The sequence below is a fragment of the Protopterus annectens genome, chromosome 11.part0 (assembly GCF_019279795.1).
Source record: "Protopterus annectens isolate FY-2018-M chromosome 11.part0, PAN1.0, whole genome shotgun sequence".
NCBI lineage: Eukaryota > Metazoa > Chordata > Ceratodontiformes > Protopteridae > Protopterus > Protopterus annectens.
In genome coordinates, this window is record NC_056745.1 from 1,342,011,283 (window position 1) to 1,342,036,373 (window position 25,091).

Consider the following 25,091-nt stretch of genomic DNA (forward strand, 5'->3'; position numbering starts at 1 on the left):
TGTGTGTGTGTGTGTGTGTGTGCATGTATAATATATATATATATATATATATATATATATATATATATATATCTATATATATGGGTCCCCTTCAGTACACCGACACGCCAGAAGGCCGACACTCTACCGAAGGAGACGAGAAGACCGACGATGCAGATGATCGACAAAGTGAGATCCCGACAGACGAAACACCGACATGGGCAAGGTGTGAGCGCGACTCGGTAAGTGTGAGATAGAGTGAGGGATTTAGTGTTAGGGAGCGGACAGGTAAGTGTGCGATAGTGAGGGACTGTAGTTTTAGGGGCGGGTTAAGTGAGTTAGGGTTAGGGTGCAGGTAGGGTAAGTGTGCGATAGTGATGGACTATATGTTTAAGGGTGGGTTAAGTGAGTTAGGGTTAGGGTGCAGGTAGGGTATGTGTGCGATAGTGACGGACTGTAGGTTTAGGGGTGGGTTAAGTGAGTTAGGGTTAGCATGTGGGTAGGGTAAGTGTGCGATTGTGTCAGACCTTAGGGTTAGGGTTTGGGTTAAGGTTAGTGCATGTATAGTTGTGTGTAATGTGTAGTTTACGTTTTGTGTGTCGGTGTTTTGGGTGTAGGTGTTATGGTGTTAGGTTTTGTGCATTGTCGGTATTGTGTGTTGTCGGTATTGTGTGTTGTCGGTCTTTTGGTGTCGGTGTTTTGGGTGATGGCTTTGTGGCGTGTCAGTGTAGTGAAGTTGATCCATATATATATATATATATATATATATATATATATATATATATATATATATATATGTGTGTGTGTGTGTGTGTGTGTGTGTGTGTGTGTGTGTGTGTGTGTGTGTGTGTGTGTGTGTGTGTGTGTGTGTGTGTGTGTGTGTGTGTGTGTGTGTGTGTGTGAGAGCTGCTTGGAGCTAGCACATGAAGCACTGGGCTTACAGAGAAGCTGCTGGAGGACTTGGCTTGGACACTTGGCTGAGTACCTAACCCTACTGTTGTACCAGTAGGGAGTCTTATCGGGGACCTGGAAGGTGACAGATATAGAGAAATCCAGACCCCGTGTTGAGTGTGTTCCATGTGCAGTCTTAAGAAAAACTGTACTTGATGCAGAGAGGTCTGTATCTGGAAATACTGAGTGTATCCATTTGTATTCCAAGTGAACGCCCCTCTCTGGTGTCAGTGGTGAGGATTTAGGCTCCTTGATTCAAACAGATCAGAGGGGACAGATCAACAAAGTTGCTGTATGCAGGTGATGCAGCATTATAGGCAGACACTGAACAAGAACTTCAGCAAAGGGTAGGGGAATAGAATGCAAAACTGAAGGCACATGGCATGAAACTGTGTACAAATAAGACAGTTGTAATGGCAGCAAATGGGCAAATCAGCAGAAGTGGAGAACTGAGATAGAAGGGAAAGTGGTGGCAGAGCCATAGCTGGCTCATGTAGTGCCTGGTGCCAGTCCCCAGTGTAGCACCCCACCCCTCTCAGTTCTTCAAATGAAAAAAAAGCCTTCTTCTGTTACTTTAACAAACCAATAGCTTAAGTTAGATCCCCAACCACTCAGCTCTTCAGTTAAATAAAAAAATTCTACATTTTTAAACTGTAAACAGCTTAAAACATATGAAGCACTAAAGTGCTTTTTCTGTGCAGACACTCAGCAGTGCCAGCACAGAGTAAGGAAAGCAGGAACTGCACTTCCTGATCAGTACCCCAAACACTTTGTGCCCAGGAAACTGCCCCTTTATTCCCATTGTTGCTAATCTTCTAAAAAATTAGTGCAGGTTATTCACTTCAAGTATCTAGGAGGAGTGGTTGAGGAGAAGGGAGGTTTGAATGAAGAGGTCAAAGCTAAAATCAGAGGGCTGTAGTCAACTGGCATAGACTGACAGGGGAAGTGTGTGACAGAAGAATGTCAAAGAAGTTGAAATGTAAGGTGTACAAAACAGTGGTGCAACCAGTACTACTGTATGGTACAGAAACCTGGGCAGTAAAGGCAGAGCCATTTAAGAGACTAGAGGTGATTTTATTTGTTTTGTTTATTTATTTATTGAATTTGTTAACCAGAGTAGTGCACTGATCAATTCTGACCAATTTCATTCTCATCTCAGGGTCATTAATGTGACCACTAATACAGAGTATATAAAGATACAAAAACATGAAGAGACAGTGAATAAAATGCAAAGAATATATAATGCAAAAATATAAACAAGTATATAAACAAGTAAAGTGAGAAGATAAAATTAAACTGATATCAAAATATACGTCTAAATATAAAGCCGTCTTCACCTTTAGGAAGATAAGGCTATATATATATTATCTATCTAGATCTATTTATCTATATCTGTACATCTATCTATCTATCTATCTATCTATCTATCTATCTATCTATCTATCTATCTATCTATCTATCTATCTATCTATCTATCTATCTATAATCCTAAGTTGGGAAAATGAAAACCGTGTAAACTAGCAGACAAGGTACACTAGAGAAGAAATATTACTTGATTTACATGGCCTGCTGGGTTGCAGGAATGTTTAGTTTCAATAACCACCATCACTGCCATTCACCTTATTTTATTTATTTATTTATTTATTTATTTGTTTATTTATTTATTTATTTATTTGCAGTTTGTTTGCCAGGATGGTGCATTGGGCCATGAGGAGCCCGTTTTCAATGAAGTCCTGGGGAGAAAAGCTCCAGAAAAATTACAAATATTACAATTTACAAGATCACAAAAATTACAAGTATGTTAGAATTAGAAAAATACAAAGTAACAAAGTTACAGAAAAATTTGCATTTGCAGGAGAAAATTAGTACAATGCATTCAAGAAAAAAAATAATTTCAGACAAATTAAGTTCAAGAGAATATGCTAGTTCCTATAATTTGTTGCCAGGCATTATAAGACTATAGGTGGTAAGAGAATATGCTAGTTCCTATAATTTGTTGACAGGCATTATAAGACTATAGGTGGTAAGAGAATATGCTAGTTTCTATAATTTGTTGCCAGGCATTATAAGACTATAGGTGGTAAGAGAATATGCTAGTTCCTATAATTTGTTGCCAGGCATTATAAGACTATAGGTGGTTGTTCATAGATAAGTTAGCTTGCAGAGAGTAACTATAGTCAGAGAAGTTATGTAAGATGGGAGCAAGAACATTCCCATTGTGTAGTTATGTGTGGGTGGAGCAAGGTTTTAAAGGCAGAGAGACTATTGGTGGTCCAGATGACAGGTGGGAGAGCATTCCAATGGTGTGCTAGCGAAAAGGATAGAATATGTTTGCCTGGTAGGCGGGCAGGTTTATGTACTTCTATTAAATTTTAGAAGTTTGATCTTAGAGGCCTGACAGGTAGATGCATTTGGAAGGTAGATGCAAGGGAGGGGCAGAGAGAGGGAGAGGCTGAAAATAAGTTTGTGTGCTTGGATAAGTTGAATATAGGTAAGATACTTGGGGAGCTCAAGCCAGTTCAGTTGATGTAAGGAAATGCAATGATTGGTAGTGGATCTGTGGCCTGTTGTAAAATTTGAAATTTTATAGTAACAAGAGGAGAGTTTTGATTTGAGGGAAGATTGCAGATTAGTAAGGATGCAGGCGCCATATAGGAGGGAGGGGATAAGGTAGGTGGTGGCGAGAACAAGCCTGGTGGAAGAAGAGATGTAACGGTTGTGGCGGTAAAGCATATCAAGTTTCTTATGGGTTTTTGCGATATTTACTAATAGATGGCTATTGAATTTTAGATGATCATCAATGAGGACTCCTAATAGTTTGGCACTGGAGACTATTTCAAGAGGTGCATTATTTTGGCTGGTGATGGAGAAAGAGGTTAAGTCTAGGATGGTGGTTTTAGAAGGGGTAAATAACATGAGTTTGGTCTTGGTTGCACTGAGTGCAAGATGATTATCTATCATCCATTGTTTGGTAGAAGAGAAGGGATCCTGGGTTTGTTTTGTTAATGAGGAAATGGAGGTGGCTGAGCAGATTATTGTTGAAGCTTCGGCGTATTGGATGAGATTAGCATTAGGGATGGCATGATGGAAGTCGTTTATGAAAATATTGAATAAAAGGGGACCTAGAATTGAACCCTGGGGCATGCCTGTGGGACTATTCAAGAAAGGTGAGGTAGCTTTTTTCCACTTAACTGCTTATTGCCTATTTGATAGGTAACTGGTGAACCAGTTGATAGAGGATTGGGATAGATTTAGTTGAAAGAGTTTAGTGAGGAGAAGGTTATGACAGATGGTGTTGAAGGCCTTGGAGAGGTCTAAGAGGAGGTGGACATGATATGACCATAATCACGGGCCCTGTTGACAGTTCTAGGAAGGAGAGGAGAGCAGTGGTGGTGCTATGGCTTGGTAGGAATCCATGCTGGGTGGAAGTAAGAAGGTTATTATTTATGAGATAGGGTAGAAGTTGTAGGTGGATACATTTTTTGAGAAGTTTAGAAGCAGGCGATAAGACAGCAATAGGATGGAAGTTAGGGATATCATTGTTGTTGCCCCTTTGAGGAGTGGAATAATAAAGGCTTTTTTCCAGAGTTGGGGAACATGGCTTTGTGAAACTGATCGGTTTATTAGAATACAGATAGGGAAGGCAATGGCTTCTGTGGCTATCTTTAGGAAGTAAAAGGGTATCTCATCAGGTGCATTAGAGCATGGTTTCAAGTTTATAAGAAGTTTTTTATGGTAGAGACAGGGATAGGGTTCATGGAGAATGGTGGAGTTTGGGTGCTGGATATACTATAAGAGAAAGGGATATGTGGAGGTGAGTCAGTGGGAGCTGAATTATTAGTGAAGGATGAGATGAGTTTGGCTATGGAGTCAGTGAAGAAAGAGTTGAACTGAATAGCTAAATCCAGGTCAGTGGCATTTGGATTGGGGCAGGGGTTTTCTTTTTTACTGGGGTTAAGGAGATAGGAGATTCCATCCAAGAATTCTTTAGGTTTAGTGCTATGGTTGGTTTGGAGTGTGGAGAAATAGGCTTTGCGGTCTATGATAAGTTTTTTTACCTTGTTGCGAAGTGTTTTGTATTCATTAAGGGTGGTGGAGGACATATTGTTTTGGTAGAGCTTCCAAGCTTTATCTCGGAATCGCATGATGGCTAAGGTATTCTTAGTTAATCATGGGACGGGGTTACTTTTTATCCATTTTATTTTATGGGGGGCAAAAGAATCTAGCAAGTTTAAGAAAGTTGTGTTGAAGTATGTAACAGCATTTTCTAGGGATAAAGTTTTTAGTGGGTTCCAGTTTGTTCTTTTTAGTGCATTTATGAATGCATCAGGGTTAAAGTTTTTTGGGTACTGAGCAGAGGTATAGGTGTGGGACAGTTGTAGGGAGGGGGAAAGTCGATGAGTGAAAGTGGGAAGATGGTCACCTAGGGAGTCAGGAAGGGTACCACTATCAGAGAAGTAGTGGGGATGGGAAACTAGAATCCAGTCTAGGGTGATTTCAGAGAGGAAGTCTTTGGAAGGTCTATATATCTCCATAACTGTATCAGTCCTACAAACAAACATCTTGCTCACACACATAAGATGCACAGCTCTATAAAATGTCTCTCACCTCCAATACTATTCTATTTATGCTCTCTCTATATCACTATCTCCTGCTACAATTATCATCACATCACATGACGTACACACCTTAAAAACCAGCTTCAACAGTGGCCATACTTATACAATCTCTCCTCAGCTATTCTTTAGTAGGCCCTACTCTATACGCCACAGACTTAATCTTACAAACCAAACTAAAAGTCTTCTGCCATCAAAACCACCACAACACAAACTCAGCTGTAAACCATCACCTCAATATTAAAAAGAGACTGCAACTGGTAAATCTTCATACATGCTGCAATCTAAGTCAGAGAGGTAATATACATCCAAACTCTGGTCCCCCTCCAGCCTGTTATAACCCCCAACCTCCTTCAAGTCCCTAAACTTCACCACCATCAATCTCCAAAGCATTAGAAACAAAACTCCACACCTACATTCCTGGTTAGACAGAAATAAACCTGACATCACTGCCAATACTGAGACATGGTTAAAACCTTATATCAAAGATGCCAGATTCCTACTCCCTAATTACAACTGCCTCAGGATGGATAGACCACATAAAAAAGGGGGTGGTATCACCTTGATATACAGAAAAGCTTTTCCACAATTCTCAACAGCAGCAATACTAGTATCCTTTCTAAAAGTGAATAACTGTAAAAACCTTTGTATCATAGTCATATACATCCCGCCAGGCAACAACATTCCAGCACTTGAAGACCTTCTTGCCTAGTCAGCTAATAACATTACAAACAAAGCCATCATCCTAGGGTACGTTAACATTAACTGGCTTGATATTACTAATCATGACCCTTCCACCAGCATAAACCTATGTAATTATACACGGCTAATAACCGATATAACCAGGCCCAACAATAAAACAGGCAGAGGCTCAGTTCTGGAATGGATACTCATTTCTGATCCTAACAAGATCTCCTCCTCTGGCACACTACCTAACAGAATTAGTGACCACTTACCAGCCCTTATAACTTGTAAGACCTCCTCAGTCCAAAGCACACTCCAAGTTAAGCAAACGAGAGATTTTTTTCACTTCTCCCCTAACACCTTTAATGAAATCCTGCAAAGTATCAGCTGGACTCCACAAAATATCTTCCCCTCAGTGATACTGTTGCATTCTTCAATTAAACATTTCTTAGAATCTTAAACAGTTTAGCCCCACCTCACCTAAAAAGAGTAAAAGCTAAACAGGCCAGCTGACTTACCAAACACACAAAGCAAATTATGTCTGCTAGGGATAAAGCTTGGAAAACCTGGAAAAAAAATAAAAATCCTAATGACCTCATTCAGTATAAGCAACTACACAATCAGGCTAAATGACTAGTGATTAAAAAAAAAAAAAAAAAAACACTTTCAAAGTCTTCAAGACCAACTCAAAGAAAACGCAAAGAAATTTTGGAGCACAATCAGTTCCCTACTCCATCCAGGTACAAATAACAATCCTTGCCCAAATCCAGGTAAAACCTCATTGAGATAGCCTTGCTCATCGATTCATACTTTATTGACACCATAGCTCACCACTACCTTCCCACCAACAGAACCCTGCTCAAATGAACCTCCCACTTCACACTCCTCAATTACTTCACTATTCTCATTGTCACCTAAACCAACTTCTGCTATAAAAAACTCCTTTATAAACTCAAACTTTGTACTAATGCATCAAACAATTTACCTGCAGAATTTCTACAACAATCTGCAAGCTCCATTGCCTGTCCTATCAGCATACTCCTCAACAGATCTATTCAGAAGTCCAGTATACCATACATAGGGAAGACAACATTTGTTCTTTCACTTCATAAAGGTGGCAACAACTCTGACATCTCTAATTTCTGACCCATTGCAACCCTCTCTCCCATCTTTAAAATGTTAGAAAAATGTGTTTATACTCAGATTATTAACCATCTTGTTAAAAACTAGATACTTCCTCCACACAGCACGATTTCAGGACAGGTCATAGTACCTGTACTGCTCTCATATCCTTTATGGACAAAGTAAACAGGGCTCGTGATGCTGGTTACATAGTCCCTCACTGTTCCTAGATCTCATTATGGACACAGTAAACAGGGCTCACGATGCTGGTTACATAATCTACTTACTGTTCCTAGATTTCTCTAACAGTAAACAGGGCTTGCGATGCTGATTACATAGTCTCCACACTGTTTCTAGATCTCTTATGGACACAGTTAACAGGGCTTGCGATGCCAGTTACATAGTGTCCTCACTGTTCCTAGATCTCTTTATGGAACAGTAAACAGAGCTCATGATGCTGGTTCCATAGTCTGCTCACTGTTCCTAGATCTCTTTATGGACACAGTAAACAGGGCTCATGATGCTGGTTACATAGTCTCCTCATGGTTCCTAGATCTCTTTATGGACACAGTAAACAGGGCTCACGATGCTGGTTACATCGTCTCCTCACTGTTCCTATATGTCTTTATGGATACAGTAAACAGGGCTCGTGATGCTGGTTACATAGTCACCACACTGTTCCTAGATCTCTTTATGGACACAGTAAACAGGGCTCACAATGGCGGTTACATAGTCTGCTCACTGTTCCTATATCTCTTTATGGACACAGTAAACAGGGCTTGTGATGCCGATTACATAGTCTTCTCACTGTTACTAGATCTCTTTATGGACACAGTAAACAGGGCTCGTGATGCCAGTTACATAGTGTCCTCACTGTTCCTAGATCTCTTTATGGACACAGTAAACAGGGCTCGTGATGGTGGTTACATAGTGTCCTTACTGTTCCTAGATCTCTTTATGGACAGAGTAAACAGGGCTCGTGATGCTGGTTACATAGGCTCCTCACTGTTCCTAGATCTCTTTATGGACACAGTAAACAGGGCTCGTGATGGTGGTTACATAGTGTCCTTACTGTTCCTAGATCTCTTTATGGACACAGTAAACAGGTCTTGCGATGCTGGTTACATAGCCTCCTCACTGTTCCTAGATTTCTATATGGACACAGAAAAAAGGGCTCAAGATGCCGGTTACATGTCCCGTCACTGTTCCTAGATCTCTTTATGGACACAGTAAACAGGGCGCACGATGCTGGTTACACAGTCCCCTCACTGTTACTAGATCACTTTATGGATACAGTAAACAGGGCTTCTGATGCCAATTACATAGTCTTCTCACTGTTACTAGATCTCTTTATGGACACAGTAAACAGGGTTCGCGATGCCAGTTGCATAGTGTCCTTACTGTTCCTAGATCTCTTTATGGACACAGTAAACAGGGCTCATGATGGTGTTTACATAGTCTGCTCACTGTTCCTAGATCTCTTTATAGACACAGTAAAAAGGGCTTGTGATGCTGGGTACATAGTCTTCTCACTGTTCCAAGATCTTTTCATGGACACAGTAAACAGGGCTCACGGTGTTGGTTATATAGTCTCCTCACTGTTCCTAGATTTCTATATGGACACAGAAAAAAGGGCTCAAGATGCCGGTTACATGTCCTGTCACTGTTCCTAGATCTATTTATGGAGAAATTAAACATATCTCGTGATGCCAATTATATAGTCTACTCTCTATTAATAGATCTCTTTATGGACACAGTAAACAGGGCTCATGATGCTGGTTACATAATCTACTTACTGTTCCTAGATTTCTCTAACAGTAAACAGGGCTTGCAATGCTGATTACATAGTCTCCGCACTGTTCCTAGATCTCTTTATGGACACAGTAAACAGGGTTCATGATGCTGGTTACATAATCTACTTACTGTTCCTAGATTTCTCTAACAGTAAACAGGGCTTGCGATGCTGATTACATAGTCTCCACACTGTTCCTAGATCTCTTTATGGACACAGTAAACAGGGATCATGATGTTGCTTACATAATTTACTTACTGTTCCCAGATTTCTCTAACAGTAAACAGGGCTTGCAATGCTGATTACATAGTCTCCTCACTGTTCCTAGATCTCTTTATAGGCACAGTAAACAGGGCTCGCGATGCCAGTTACATAGTGTCCTCACTGTTCCTAGATATATTTATGGACACAGTAAACAGGGCTCATGATGCTTGTTACATAGCCTCCTCACTGTTCCTAGATCTCTTTATGGACACAGTAAACAGTGCTCACAATGGCGGCTACATAGTCTGCTCACTGTTCCTAGATCTCTTTATGGACACAGTAAGCAGGGCTTGTGATGCCGATTACATAGTCTTCTCACTGTTACTAGATCTCTTTATGGACACAGTAAACAGGGCTCGTGATGCCAGTTACATAGTGTCCTCACTGTTCCTAGATCTCTTTATGGACACAGTAAGCAGGGCTCGTGATGGTGGTTACATAGTCTCCTCACGGTTCCTAGATCTCTTTATGGACACAGTAAACAGGGCTCACGATGCTGGTTACATAGTCTCCACACTGTTCCTAGATCTCTTTATGGACACAGTAAACAGGGCTCGCGATGCCAGTTACATAGTGTCCTCACTGTTCCTAGATCTCTTTATGGACACAGTAAACAGGGCTTGTGATGGTGGTTACATAGTCTGCTCACTGTTCCTAGATCTCTTTATAGACACAGTAAAAAGGGCTCACGATGCCGGTTACATAGTGTCGTCATTGTTCCTAGATCTCTTTATGGACACAGTAAACGGGGCTCGCGATGGTGGTTACATAGTGTCCTCACTGTTCCTAGATATTTTTATGGACAGAGTAAACAGGGCTCATGATGCTGGTTAAAGTCTCCTCATGGTTCCTAGATCTCTTTATGGACACAGTAAACACTGTTCCTAGATCTCTTTATGGACACAGTAAACAGGGTTCACGATGACGGTTACATAGTCTCCTCACGGTTCCTAGATCTCTTTATGGACACAGTAAACAGGGCTCATGATACTGGTTACATAGCCTCCTCACTGTTCCTAGATCTCTTTATGGACACAGTAAACAGGGCTCGTGATGCTGGTTACATAGTCACCACACTGTTCCTAGATCTCTTTATGGACACAGTAAACAGGGCTCGTGATGCTGGTTACATAGTCACCACACTGTTCCTAGATCTCTTTATGGACACAGTAAACAGGGCTCATGATACCAGTTACATAGTCCCCTCACTGTTCCTAGATCTCTTTATGGACACAGTAAACAGGGCTCGTGATGCTGGTTATATAGTCACCACATTGTTCCTAGATCTCTTTATGGACACAATAAACAGGGCTCGCAATGCTGGTTACATAATGTCCTCACTGTTCCTAGATCTCTTTATGGACACAGTAAATAGGGCTCGCGATGCTGGTTACATAGTCTCCTCACTGTTCCTAGATCTCTTTATGGACACAGTAAACAGGGCTCGCAATGCCGGTTACATAGTCTGCTCACTGTTCCTAGATCTCTTTATGGGCACAGTAAACAGGGCTCGCAATGCCGGTTACATAGTCTCCACACTGTTTCTAGATCTCTTTATGGACACAGTAAACATGGCTCATGATGCTGGTTACATGGTCTCCACACTGTTCCTAGACCTCTTTATGGACACAGTAAACAGGGCTTTATGGACACAGTAAACAGGGCTCACAATGCTGGTTACACTGTCTCCTCACTGTTCCTAGATCTCTCTATGGCCTTCGTCATGGTTTCAGATTCCCTTCTGCTCACAAAAATCACCAGCTTAGATCTCTCACCCCTACGTTAAACTGGTTCTCAGGCTATCTCACCAAAAGGCAAAAATCCACCAAATGGCAGCACTCCTTCTCATCTTTCCTCAAAACATCTACAGGTATACCACAAGGATCTATACTAGGTCCCCTCCTATTCAGTATATTCATTAACAACTTCCACACCACTCTTACCTGTGGCACAGTTATCCAATATGCAGATGATTCTACAATCGTCTCACCTGCCAAATCCATATCTGAGTATCAACATCTTACCCAAAATGCTTTCGCTTCAATCGAAACTTGGATGTCAATCAACCATCTCACTCTAAATCGCAATAAAACTAAACTACTAATATTCCCCCCAAAAAACTGTCTCTGAACAAGAATGATTTTTCTGTCCAATCCCATGATAATACTCTCATTAATGTCTTTCCAAGCACTAAACTGCTATGGGTCATTACTGATGAAAATTTAACATTCGACCTCCATTGCCACAGGAACATAAAAAAAATACATAAAAAAATGAGGTACCCTCTATAGACACAAATATTACCTTAATTTCACTGCAAAAATGCTCTGGCCTCATCCTTTCTGCTACCATCTGTACAATATGGTGCCCCAATCCTCAGCAATATCCAGTCCTCCCTGAAAACCAAACTGGACTCCTATTACAATAAGATTGCCACAAAACTCAGCACACCACTGCTTATCTCTGCATCAGCTAAACTGTCTCGAACTCCCACACTACCTCACTTATTCACAATTAACCACAGAAACTGATATCCAAACCCTCAATGTGCTCCTCGCCCTCCTCCCTCCTGACTACATACCAAAAAACCAAACCTTGCAGCTGCTCAACTCGTTTACTGTCTCACACTGTTCGAATCCCTCCCACCTTCTATCAGAACAATCAGTAATCCTACTCTTTTTAAGAAGTCCTTCAGAACACACCTGTCTTCTCTCTGGCAATGTACTTGTGCCAAAATAGCACTTCCCAAAACCCGATTCACTACTATAACTCTCTACAATATTACTGCTTATGAGCTCTTTCTGACCTGCTGAATTTCATCTGTTTATGCAACAATTAACAATCAAAACTGCTCCCTAGCTGAATATCTCCATCTTTGATGATCCGATTGTACACAATTTAGATGTGTAATGTTTGTAAATAATGTATTCTGCTGTCTTTACATTATTCCCATGCATTGAGACTGTATATACACTGTATAGTGCGCTATTTCTTGTATGTACTATTAATGTATGTGGAGCTTTTCTCCCCGGGCCTCTACTGAAATTGGGCTCACCTAGGCTCAGTAGACTTTCCCAGTTAACAAATGCAATAAATAAATATAAATAAATAAGGTGATGAGATTTTAGCAGTCCACAGAACATGGGGTAAGATGAAGTGTTCTTAAGTTCAGTTGAGAAGAAATCTCATAGTTTGGGACCAAGGAATGAAAACGCATGTTCAGAGGCATGCAGCTTGGAATGTGGGATTTATGTTAAAGGACCAGTATAATTCAAGTCTATGTTGTATGTTGTTGTATGAGAAGGTATGTCTTATTAGTTTTGAGGTTAAAGGAGAGAAGATAGGACTTGTACCCGGATCTATCCTGGTAAACAAAAGACAATACATACATACATACTTACATACATACATACATACATGCATAAATTACATAAATAAATAAATAAAATAATGTAGTAGCTTGAACAGCTGAATGCCTAGCTCTGGGAGCCAGTTTTTCCCCCCTAAAATTGTACAGTGCTCATTTCTTGGGGAGTGAGTGATAAATCTGTGGACTTATTTTCTAGCGTTTGAATGATGTTGGAGTTTTTATCAGATGCTGCTGAGACAAGATGGGGCCAGAATTCAAGTTGAGGAAGTAGGATTCCTTTCCTATATCCAGCTCTGGATGAGTATGACAGAATAAGGAATATTTTTGTGTCCAAAATAGAATGGGATTTTTTTTTTTTTTTTTTTTTTTTTAATAGTTGAATGATGGAATTGAGTGAGGGGTGTACCCACAGTCCAAGGTACTTGAAGCAGGACACTCCAAGGGGAGGTTTTTGTGCTGATAAGTTATAATAATAAGGGATCTGCTGACCTGCTCATGTGTACTGAACAACACTGCTTTTATTTATAATGTGTTAAGAATGATATTTTTCTTTCTGATCAATTCACTGAGGCAGAGGACATCAGATTGTAGCTCACACTGTAATTTGGCTAATGTGTGATTGGAGCAGTAAAGGATGACATCATCAGCATACAAAACAAGAGGAAGGAGAGGAAGATCCAGTGGATATTTGCTGACACATACAGAGAGTAGCACAGGGGTAAGAATAGAGCCTTAAGATACCTTTGAGTAGAAGGGAGCTGTGGGAATTACAGGAGTTATAGTCAACTGCGAAATGTTTGTCTGTCTGTCTGTACGATAGCTCTGGAACCAAGGAATGGCATCAGGACTGATGCCTAATTCAATCAGGAAGTGAAAAATGAGGAAGGAGTATTTAACTACATTGAAGGTCCTACTGAAATCTATAGAAATGTATGCAGCTAGCATGCCATTGTTAGCTGACGTCATCTGCGAATGTCCATACAGCTATGGATGTGCTCCTACTTGACCAGAACCTATTTAATTTATGAGAGAAAAATACAATCTTTAAGTTGGAGATGGACAATTGTTTTCAAAGATCTTACACAAGGTTGAAAAAATAGATATATGATGATAGTGGAAGAGGAGTGCAGAATGTTTTTGTTTGGCAAGTTGTTTTGCTATGGCAGTTATCCACGTATTGCATACGGCAATGGCATTGGTACTCAGGTTAAAATGTGTTGTAGAGGTTTTACAATGTGGTCCTGATGGTAATAAACCAAGGACTAAGGCTGTCTACACCTGGAGGTCCATCCAGTTGTATTGCTTGTAGTGGTGGTATGATATCCATTTGGAAGAGAGGAAGATATTCAGGGGTGGTGGGCTGGGTATCTGGGTGGGCAAAGTTGAGGAGGTCACCAAAGTGTTTTTGCTGATAAGGAAATTAAATAATATGATTTGAGTGGGGAGATCTGTATCCAGTGAAGTTATTGGCCTATTTCAAAAATTTCCTTGGGCTGTTCCTAGCACAATTTTGAGTCTGTGTCATGGATTGGACTTTGTGTCTTCTCGTGTCTTTTTGGCTAGGATACTTGAGTTAATGCACTGTTCCCTATTCTCTGGAGAGGGTTGGACTTACGGAAGTCACAGGATTCATCCCTATCTCTGAGGAGGAATGTAATTTGCACATTAACCACATGTTTAGTTTTACACTGGATGATCTAGAGATTAAGAAATCGTAAGAGTCATGTAAGGAGGTGCGAATGTTTTGTGAGCAGTCCAGTGGCTTTGTTTGGAACAGTGATGTCTGGTGTCCAGCTGAAGGAAGTGAGACAAGTAACAAGTTTTGTTATATAATTTTTTGCTTTTGATCTGAAATATATTAGCTTGGGACTGATCTTGGAAAATGGGCAAAGGATGGAAAAGCTTATGGGACAGTGGTCACTTAATGAAGGTGAGTGATTCACAACACTGGAGCTAAAGTTTGGGATATCGGAGATCAATGAGGGAAGGTCTGAGCTTGTAATGTTAGGGCTACTGGGGGTTTTGACCACTTGTACCAGTTATTGTTAGTTAAGGAAGTCAGTTTCTTATGAATTAATGGGTTTAAGCAAATTATGGTTGAACTCTGCTAGAATTATTATATTTTCCTATTGTTTATATTGTGCAAAACTGCTTGAATAATATCTTTGAATTTCTCTAGAGAGGAGGGAGGGGGATTATAAACAGCTATTTGGGTATTAATAGTGCTGGATTAGAACATTTATGTTAGGAGTCAGTTTGGCTAAGATTTTGAGGGGGTGAGTTGTGACTAATATTGGCTGTTGTTTCATATATTATTTATATAAGAGAAGGGTACCTCCTTCTTTAGTATTGCCCTGCGTACAGTCAAGAAAGTTGTACTCAGGAAGAAGGTGATGGAGAGAGGGGTTATCTGGCCTTAGCCAAGTATCAGTAATTGCAAGAAGGTCTGGGTTTTGTAGACTAGTAATTGTATTAATTTGTTTGATTTGCAATGCTTTGGGCATTGATAAGGTAACAGGAGAGTTGCTGAGACCTAGGGTTCATTCACTATTACTTTGAAGAATGATTTGTAGGATGGATAATAACTCTATAAGTATTTTTGTAGTTTGATTTGTTTTTTTTACAGGTACAATAAGTGAGTGTCAAAAGTTTGAAATAGTTGATGTGTAAGTTGTCAGTGATTTGTGGAATAAAAGTGATGTATCTGGGTAGGTGTAGGATTGTCTATAGATGTTAAAGAAACAAAGTGTGTAGCTGAAATTTGTGTGTGTGTAAGTGTGTAGATGAAATGTGTGTGTCTGTAAGTATGTAGGTGAAGTTTGTGCATCTGTAAATCTGTGTGTGTCTATATAAGTGTGTAGGTGAAATTTGTGTATCTGTAATGTGTAGGTGAAATTTATATGTCTGTAAGAGGTGTTGGGCATGTGGGAAGTAAAATAGTCATTGGGATATTTGTTGTGGTGATGGTAGAAGGATGTCTGGAGTGAGAGGAGAAAGGAAGACGTGGTGTTGGGTAAGGTGAGACACTTTAAGGAAAGTGGTGGTGCAGTAAGACATTGTAGATGTTCCGTGAGTGGAGGGTGTACGAGAAAAAGAACAATGAATGGAAATTAATGGGAATAAATTAATGGGAATAAACGTGTACAAGAAGAATGTGAGAGGCAAAGAAGTATTATGTGATTTCATGTAAAGAATGGCGTTAGAGATGTCAGTAGTGCAAAGGGAAGGTAGGCTGGGTATTTACTGAGCAGCCACTGAGCAGGAAAGGAAATGTTAAAAGTATGTTGTGATGCTGTAATAATGGAGTAGGCACTGAGCGAGTGAGCAGAGAAGGGAATGTTAATAGTATAGTGATAGATACTAAGGGACTGGTGAATGCTTGGAAATGTTTATAATATACTGCTGTGTCTTTAAAATGGTTTATGATGCCATAAAAAAAAGTGGGAAGGTAGCACTGGATATAAATGAGTGGATCTGGGGGCTGTCTGTCAAATTGGATGGGAGGAGAGTGAAAAGGACCACACCCTCCACGGTAGTGTAACAGATTCATGCTGGGTCTACTAAGACCCATTGATTCTGCACACCCAGGTTAGCTAAGGTAATCAAAAGTCCACAGGCAGAGTTTTGATGTAGTTCTTAAAGAAAGAAACTAAAAGTGAAGGTTCACCACTGTACACTAGTGATAAGGCTACCCCTGCAGAGTGGGAGTAGTACATCTGCAGTGATGTATCACTAGGGAAGCAGCCAACACGTGGGGGAGCTACACCATTAAGAACACATGCAAGCCGTGTATGTCCTCTGTAGATACAGCTGGCTCTCTATTATGCTGTTGCAGCTGCAGATTGTCAAATGCGTCTTTGTTGAACTGTAAACCATGAAAAGTCAAAATAGCAAAGTGGCTTTTCAGTGAATTCTTTCCCTGGGAAAGAATTTGTTTGGCCGCTTTTGCTACTTTGCCTTTTTGGCACTGTAGTGCGATCTCAGAGTTGATATGTTTAAGTGGGGGGTGTGGGGGTAAAACACCCCACATTAAGTAATGTTTTACAGTTTTTTTTTTTGGAACAGTGATTGTTTTCCATTGGAAAATAATCGCTGTTCTGAAGTTCAGACATTTCTAGATTTCGCTTAACTGGGGTTGGGTATCTGTCGTTCGCTCTTTTGAGCATGCGATATGATAATATAGACCCACATACAGCCTTGTTTATGACAACCTACTTAACAGGTGAACTTCGAGAAATAGGTTAGAAAAAAAACAGCTACTACAATTACCTAACGTATTTAGGGTAGTACAGCGATAAAGACAGCTAAATTATAGGTTATTCTTGATGCTGTTGTGTGTAACTTTTCCTTTCACTTTTGCCAGTATGTCACAACTCACTGTAACTTTAAGGTAGCTTCTACCATGTGCCTGAGTTCTTTCAGCTTAGGACTGTAGTAGATGGCACCTTATAGGTTCATAGGTTCATAGGTGTGTACTAGGCTAATGGTCCTGGGGCCTTTACAAGCCTAGCCCATAGGATTACCCTGGCATTGTGCCACCCGACCTTAGTTCCCAGTGCCTCTGTTGAGTAGACCCAATGGAGTGATCCCCAGGGTGAATTTTCTATTTCCCATCCACTCATCAAGATTTCTCTTGAGAAGAGCCAGTGAGGTGCTCTGTTTGACATGTATGGGAAGTCTATTCCATAGCATGGGCAGTCTCTGGGTTATGAACCTGTCCCTCCAGCACGTTCTGTTGATTGTGGTAATGAGGTTGAGGTCTCTGAAGCATGCGGTGTGCAGGGATTGGGATTTCTTTAGATGTAGCATTTCTAACAGAGCTGAGTCAGACATGGCTTTGTAAGTCAAGCACCTCTAAGTAGGTGATATGAGACCGAGAATAGTTGAAGTTTTTTGAGTCTGTCCATTATAGGACAAGTGTTTACGGCATAGGATCCTCTTTGTGAAGTACTTTTGCAGCCTCTCCAGTTGTTGCAGGTGTCTAGTGAGTTACATGCCAAATGGGACATTGTACTCGATGATTGGCCTAATGAGGGAAGAGTAGAGGGAGACAATGACCTCTTTCTTCCTGGATGCAAAGCCATTAGTAATGAAATGTGCCACATGGAAGGACTTTCTGACCACAGTGGCAATGTGGTGGTCAAAAGAGAGGTTGCTGTCAACTTGTGCTCCCAGATCTCTTATAACACCTTCTGTGTTCGGTGGACTACCATCGATGTGGTAATTCATGGGAACCGGTTTTTCCCAAAGGGGATGATGACACATTTTTTGGCATTGAGCTTAAGGCCATGGTTCTGACACCAGTTGTTGGTCTCAGTGAGGCCTTTCTGTAGGATGTCAACATCACTTGGGGAGTTAATAATAGCTCCCAACTTGCAATCAACTGTGAACTTTGTTAGCCAGAGTCCCTTCATGTTGGCCTGGACTTCAGAGAAGTAGATACCAAACAGGAGAGGACCCAGGACTGTGGGACCCTGTGGGACTCCACTCGTGACTGGTCATCAGTCTGACTTGGAGTCAGCTACTTTTACACTGTGGGTTCTATCTGTGAGCCAGTTTGCAACCCACCTAGTGATACAGGGGTTGATGCTTAGCTTAGTGAGTTTTTCTTTGATTCCTGAGTTGGAATGGTATCAAAGGCCTTGGCCAGATCAAGGTAGTCTGTTTGAACCACCTTACCTTCATCCACATCTCTGATGACTGACTCAAAGAAGTCAACCAAGTTGAGCAGGCATGATCTACCCTAAAGACAAACCAAACTGTGTGGTATCCAGAGTTTGGAGATTCCCTATATCCTTGTTTATTAGGTTCATGATGACCTGTTCCATAGCTTTGCATACCAGACTCATCAATCTAATGGGCAAATAGTTCCCTGGGTCTGTAGTCGCTCCTCCTTTGTGTAGAGGGATGACTGTAGCAGTGCACCATTCAGTAGGGACAAAGCCTGAGGTGAGGCTGTGATTGAACAGGGCACACAGGTGAGGTGCCAGTTCACACTGTAGTTCATGTAGAACACAGCCAGGGATATTGTCAGGTCCCATAAAAGCTGTATTCTTGGCCTTGGACAGTGCTGTTTTAATCTGTGCAGCAGTAATACTGGGAGCCAGGCAATCTACCGGTATTGTGATTGGTCTTAGGAGGTAAGGGGTAAAGTTGGCACTGAATCTGTCGGCCAGTATATTGGCAATATCTGTTGGCCCAGTATAGGAGGTACCATTGTGCAGTAGCTCAGAGCAAATCTGGGTATTGCCGTGGAGATTCTTTACATAACTATAGAAGGCCTTGTGGTTGTCTTTACTATCTGCTGCAAATTCTGTTTTCATTGCTAGCTTTAGAGGATTTGATGAGGGGTCTCAAGTTTTTGTTGAGGCTGATAAGAGAGTTTTTCCACTCTTGGAATTTCACCTTATTCTGCATCAGTTTCCTCCTTCTGTTGTAGAGTTTGTTTATGGCAGGGGACCACCAGATCGGCTTCCTTTTTTTTGGAGGAGAGCATCTTGGTTCTGTTGGGTATGGCTAGATCTATGCATTTGTGTATGTGTTCTTACAGTGCACTGGTGTATGATTCAGTGGTCATGCAACTATTGTCCATTTGCATGGGTGCCATGAAGTTAGCTACCTATGTTTTTAGGAGCCCAAAGTTAGCGTTGGAGAAGTTTTTCATGGTGGTTACCTTTGCAGGGGGGGGGTGGATTTCCAAGATGATTAGTTTGTGGTCGGATCTAACCAGGGAGGAGTTAACTACTGGTGTAGAGCAACAGTCACTCATGTTAGTAATGACTAGGTCAAGGATTGTGCTACCTCAAGTGGGGGTAAGAACGAGCTGGTCCAGGGCATTGGAATTAATGAATTCCTTGAAATGATGGGCAAGTGTATTGGTACATGAGTAGTTTTCCCAGTTAATGGAGGGTAGTTGAAGCTGCCCAGTATGAGAGTGTTAGGTTGGACCCTAACATTTTCCAGGGTGCTTAGGAACATGGAGTGTGAGTCTTGGGACATGGTTGGGAACCTATACCAGACTACAACCTGAATGTCTGTCTTACCCAATGTTAGCTGCACCTGAGGTATCTCTGATGCTTTATGTTGGGCTACCAGTCTGGAGATGTGCGCATGCTTTATGAATATGGAAACACCACAGCCTTTGGAGCTTCGGTCCATGTCCTGGGGCCGAAAGGTGTAGAATGAGTTATAGCTTGGTAGTGCAGGGGTGCTTTCTTCTGCCTTGAACCAGGTCTCTGTTACAGTACAAATGCCGATGTTCTCCATTTTAAGGAGTGTTTGAGTGAGTGCATTTTGAGATTTAGACTTCTAGCTTTGAGCAGCATGACCCTCAGATTGCATTTGTAGCTGTTACAGTGGTAATTTAGTCTTTGGAACACTGCCTAAAAAGGCACTATAGAGTTGGCAAGAGCCTTGGCCAGTATCCAGAAGCCCAAGGGTGACAGATGCAGGCCATCTCTGACAAAGCATTGAGGTCTGTCAATCATGTCATCCTAGGCAGACAGATACTGGACCCCCTTAGAATGACACCAGAAACTTAGCCAATTGTTAAAATCAATCATTTTCTGCTTGTACTGTGGTGTCATTCTGGGTGATGGTAGGATGCTGCTCAGGGCTAGGGTCATACCCACCTGGGCTACATAACCTATGAGCTCCTCCATGTCTCTTTTCATGTAGTCCAGGGAGGTACATCTCAGGTCATTCACACCCACATGTACAATGACAGAGTCATACTTGTACCTGTTGTTGAGGGACCGGAGTGCATGTGCTATGTGGCAGATCCTGGCACCTGACTGGCAGCTGACCGTTACTTTCTTCTTATTCATCCTAGTGAGTGGGACATCAGTGTGCCTCACTATCGAGTCACCTATGACTAGTGAGTGGGACATCAGTGTGCCTCACTATCGACTCACCTATGACTAGTGTGCTGGGCATCAGTGTGCCTCACTATCGAATCACCTATGACTAGTGTGCTGGGCATCACTGTGCCTCACTATCGAGTCACCTATGACTAGTGAGTGGGACATCAGTGTGTGTCACTACCGAGTCACCTGTGACTAGTGTGTTGGGCATCACTGTGCCTCACTATCGAGTCACCTATGACTAGTGAGTGGGACATCAGTGTGCCTCACTATCAAGTCACCTTTGACTAGTGTACTGGGCATGCTGTTTTACCTTAGGGGATTACTGTTGTGTTGTGGTGGCTGAGTGCATTTCTGCCTTGGAGGTCTCTACTGTTAGGGTAGATTTTTATTGAGAGCCTCCATGAAGGTGGGTGTGTGGTTTGTGTTTTTATGTGAAGGCAGTGCCGGTGTGTGTTCTGGATGGCTATGTGTTCCATGTGGTGTGGTGCAAGTGTTGACCTTTTCCTCTTGACCAACTATTCCTGTCTTGGCTGGAGAGTGCGTGGCTTCCAATTTTAATATATAAGTGCATCTCTTGCAAGTCTGAGTGTTGGGAGGTAAGAGGAAAGGGTTGCCGGTGTACATGAGGCAGTTGCGACATTGCCTCAAGATGCCCAAGTTCACCAGGTTAATAGGAGAAAGTACAGGGAACTGACCATTAGACATGCCTGTAGGGGTGGGCATTAGTAATAAGTACTGGAGCTGTTTCCTTGTAGAACGTTTAGTGCTGGTAGCACTTTTGTGTGCTACAATAATTGCTATAAGAAGTCTGATAAATTGCTAGACTAATAAGCTAGTAAAATGCAGGAGACGAGAGAACTAGCAGATTGAAGGGAAATTTTGAAGAGCAGACTTTGGCACCACTCAGAAGCTTACAAACAGTCCGGATACAGCAATTATGTATCTGGACTAGACTAGTTACAGGAGAGGTGGGAAACAAGCCCAAACATGGGCTTTTAAACCAGAAAGTTGAAAGAGATGGAAAAACTGCCCAAACAGCCAATAAACTACAATTTCTGGGCCAGAAACCACTCCACTTGTGGTAGATAGGCTACCCAGTGCTTACCACTCCCACTGATAAGCTAGAAGGCTTCCCTCCAACACAGAATGGTTTGGGGGGCTCAGAGGCTTACAAACAGTCCTGGATACAGCAAATGTGTATCTGGACTAGACTAGTTACAGGAAAGGCGGGAAACAAGCTTAGAATTTTTATTTTTATTTTACAGAAAAGCAGCTAAAACAGCACTAAAAACAATTCAAGTGCAGTAGAAGGTACCACACTTGAGTGTGTAGCAATATTAGAGCAATTACAATTTAAATACATGTAATTTATTTAAACTGTAATCTGAACTGAATTCAATTATTGTTTTATTCAACTCTGAACAGTTAAAAAGTGCCAAAAATATACTTAGCTGAGAAGCACACTCAGAACGCAAGGAGATTCTAGCAAATTTTTTTTTTTTTTTTTTTTTTTTAAGTGAAGTGGAAAGGGAGAAAGCAGGAACAGAAGATAATTCAAGGTTAAGAACCTAAGCGGGTTGGCCTTCTCAAATGTTTTTTCTGTATTAGGTAGAATGAGCTAATGACACTAGACTGGGAGCAGTGTCCCAGATCAAATTTACGGTAGGGGTGGGCAACTGCAAAGCCACCAAGTATAAGAACAAGACACCAATAGAGGGGGTGGTGGAAAACTATTACAGCTACTATATACACTATTAGGCAGAAAACACTATAGGAATGTTTATCACAGCAGAAAAACAGCAATGAGGCACTAAATGAAAGTTTTAAACAGATAAAGGAGCATGGAGACTCCAGAGAATGCTTTCAACTGCAAACAAATCAGTTATATGATACCTGACTAGAACACAGAAACCTCATAAAAAATGCACAGAAAAGCAGAGATGCAGCTCTCACAAACAGAAAATACAACTCTCTCAGTATGAAAAACAGTTTATAGTCAAGAATAACAAATTTATTATTTTTATAGGATGTTCTAAATATGAACCCCTGTTCCAAAAAGTTTTTCCATGTCTATATGTCTTGTGAAAAGAAAGGAGAGTAGGAAAGTAAGGAAGGTAAGCATAACGTACCACAGTGATAGGGGGTAAATAGGCCAACCATGTAGAAAAACATATATTTGTATGGAAACGTAGTTACGCAATGACTTAAATTCTGCTATAATCCTCCTCCAATGGATCCCTTTGTTAAAGCTGCTCCCCCTGCCTCTGACTTTTACTCCCACTTAAATAGTTGTATTGATAAGGCAGTCCCTATCCACACCAAATATAATGAGACCTTTAAAAACAACCCCCTGTGGTGGAATACCCATATAAATAAATTGTATAACAAGAGAAATAAACTACTTAATGCTTATAAGAGATCTCATTCTATCTACCTTAAGAGCACATTTAAGCAAATTAACAAAGAACTCAAGGGAGCCATTAGGAAGCTCAAAGCTGAATATGAACTTAAAGTAAACACTAAAATCAAAAATACATGTAAATCATTCTTTAACTATGTCAGAAAATTAAAACTTAACACCCAACAATATCCATAGGTAATCTACAATAATATTGTACTCTCTGAGCCATAGGAAATAGTTAATATTAAAGCTAACAAATTTAGAGAAAATGTTATTCCACCCACAATTTTAGCTGTTCTACAGTTTCCACAATCCTAGCCACCCTCTTTTCACTATGGAGCAAGTTCTCTTATCCTTCTCAAAAGTTAAGAATTCTTCATCCATGAGCCCTGACAACATACCAGGTTGACTGATTATGAGTGCCAAAAATGGCCTTTTTGAACCCCTATTTAACATCTTTAAATCTAAGCCTCTCTACTGGTTACATTTGTGAAGCCTGGAAGCAACCATTGCAATGCCATTACACAATGGTGACCCAGCCATGGACCCTGGTAACTATAAGTGCATTAGTCCCACTAGTGTCTTATATAAAGCTATGGAGTGCATTATCTTAGATTTCATTAATGTGGACATTGACAATCACTTAATGCTAGACCCTGAGCTGTTTGGCTTTGTCAAAGGAAGCTTCTGACTCATTATCCGTGTTGGTTTATTTGAAAACGTCACTTTAGCAGTGGATAGTGGTTATGCAGTGCATACAGCATATCTAGAGCTGGCCAAGGCCTTTCTCACTATTCTCCAAACATAAATTATTGATAAACTTGTGAATCTGAATATAAATTCTTATATTGTGTGATGGATAGTAAACTGGTTGTCTGCCAGAACCCATGTGGTTAGAGTAGCAGGTGCTACTTGTGAAAGCAAAAATAGTTAGCAGGGGTGTACCAGAGGGCTCAGTTTTGGGCCCTCTGCTACTTGGCATATAGTTTTTGGACCTTCATGCCAGCACTTCTGGCCTATGATTAACTACGTCTCCAAATGACTGTAAATTGGGGGTTGTTATTCAATCTTCAACTGGCTCATAATTGCTCCAACATGTCTTAGACCATGTTAACAATTAGTGAAAGGACAGCAGTCTCAAATTAAATGTTAAAAATGTAGCACAGCTCATTTTGGTACCCCTCCAAAAAGATGCTGTTGGAAGGGATCTGGGTACTCTTGTTGATAATTACTTTATACATTGCACATCCTGTCTTCACAGTAGTACAGAAATCTTTTTATCTGGTGCATTTAATTTCCAAATGCATCTTCACTAGATCCAAAGAAGTGTTAATTGCCCTTTACTCCCATCTTACTTGACCCGTTATTGAATATAATGCCCCTTCTGGTGTGTATTTATCTGAAGATATCATACAACTTCAGAGACCTCAGAGATCCATAACTAGAAAGATCAGTAGCTTCAAAAAATCGTAGTTATCAGGAAAGCTTGGCAGCCCTTTCTCTGTACTCAGTCTCTTGCAGATTCCTCCATAGACATCTATGTCTAGCCTTCTGTTCCATGAAAGGTTCAACCCTATTTGATCTCCTTTTCCTTTGCAAAACTACTGGTACATCAAATACTCAGTTAAAGGAGCTAAACCTTCATCAGAAAATAAATAAGACTCACTGGCATGATAGACTCATATCTTAATGTATCACTCACCTCTGGAACAAACTTCTGCTACATGTCAAGCAGGGTAATATCTTTGCACCTTCAAGGTAAACCCAGATAATTGGATGGGGAACCTCAAACTCTCTCCCGGTCTATCTTGTCTTGCCCTCCATGAGACTAGATGTGACTTCTGAATAGGGCTTTTTTGGCTAGGCTGCAATGGTCTGTAGAATGCTTGCTTTGTACCTACCTATGAACCTGTCTATGCATTCCTGTGGTACTGGGCTACCTGCTACTAAGAAATCTAGGTAACGGATGACATTATCAATGCACGATAATTTGGCTGTGGTGTAGTGAAGAAATATGCTAAATGTTTTAAATGTCATGTTAATTGCT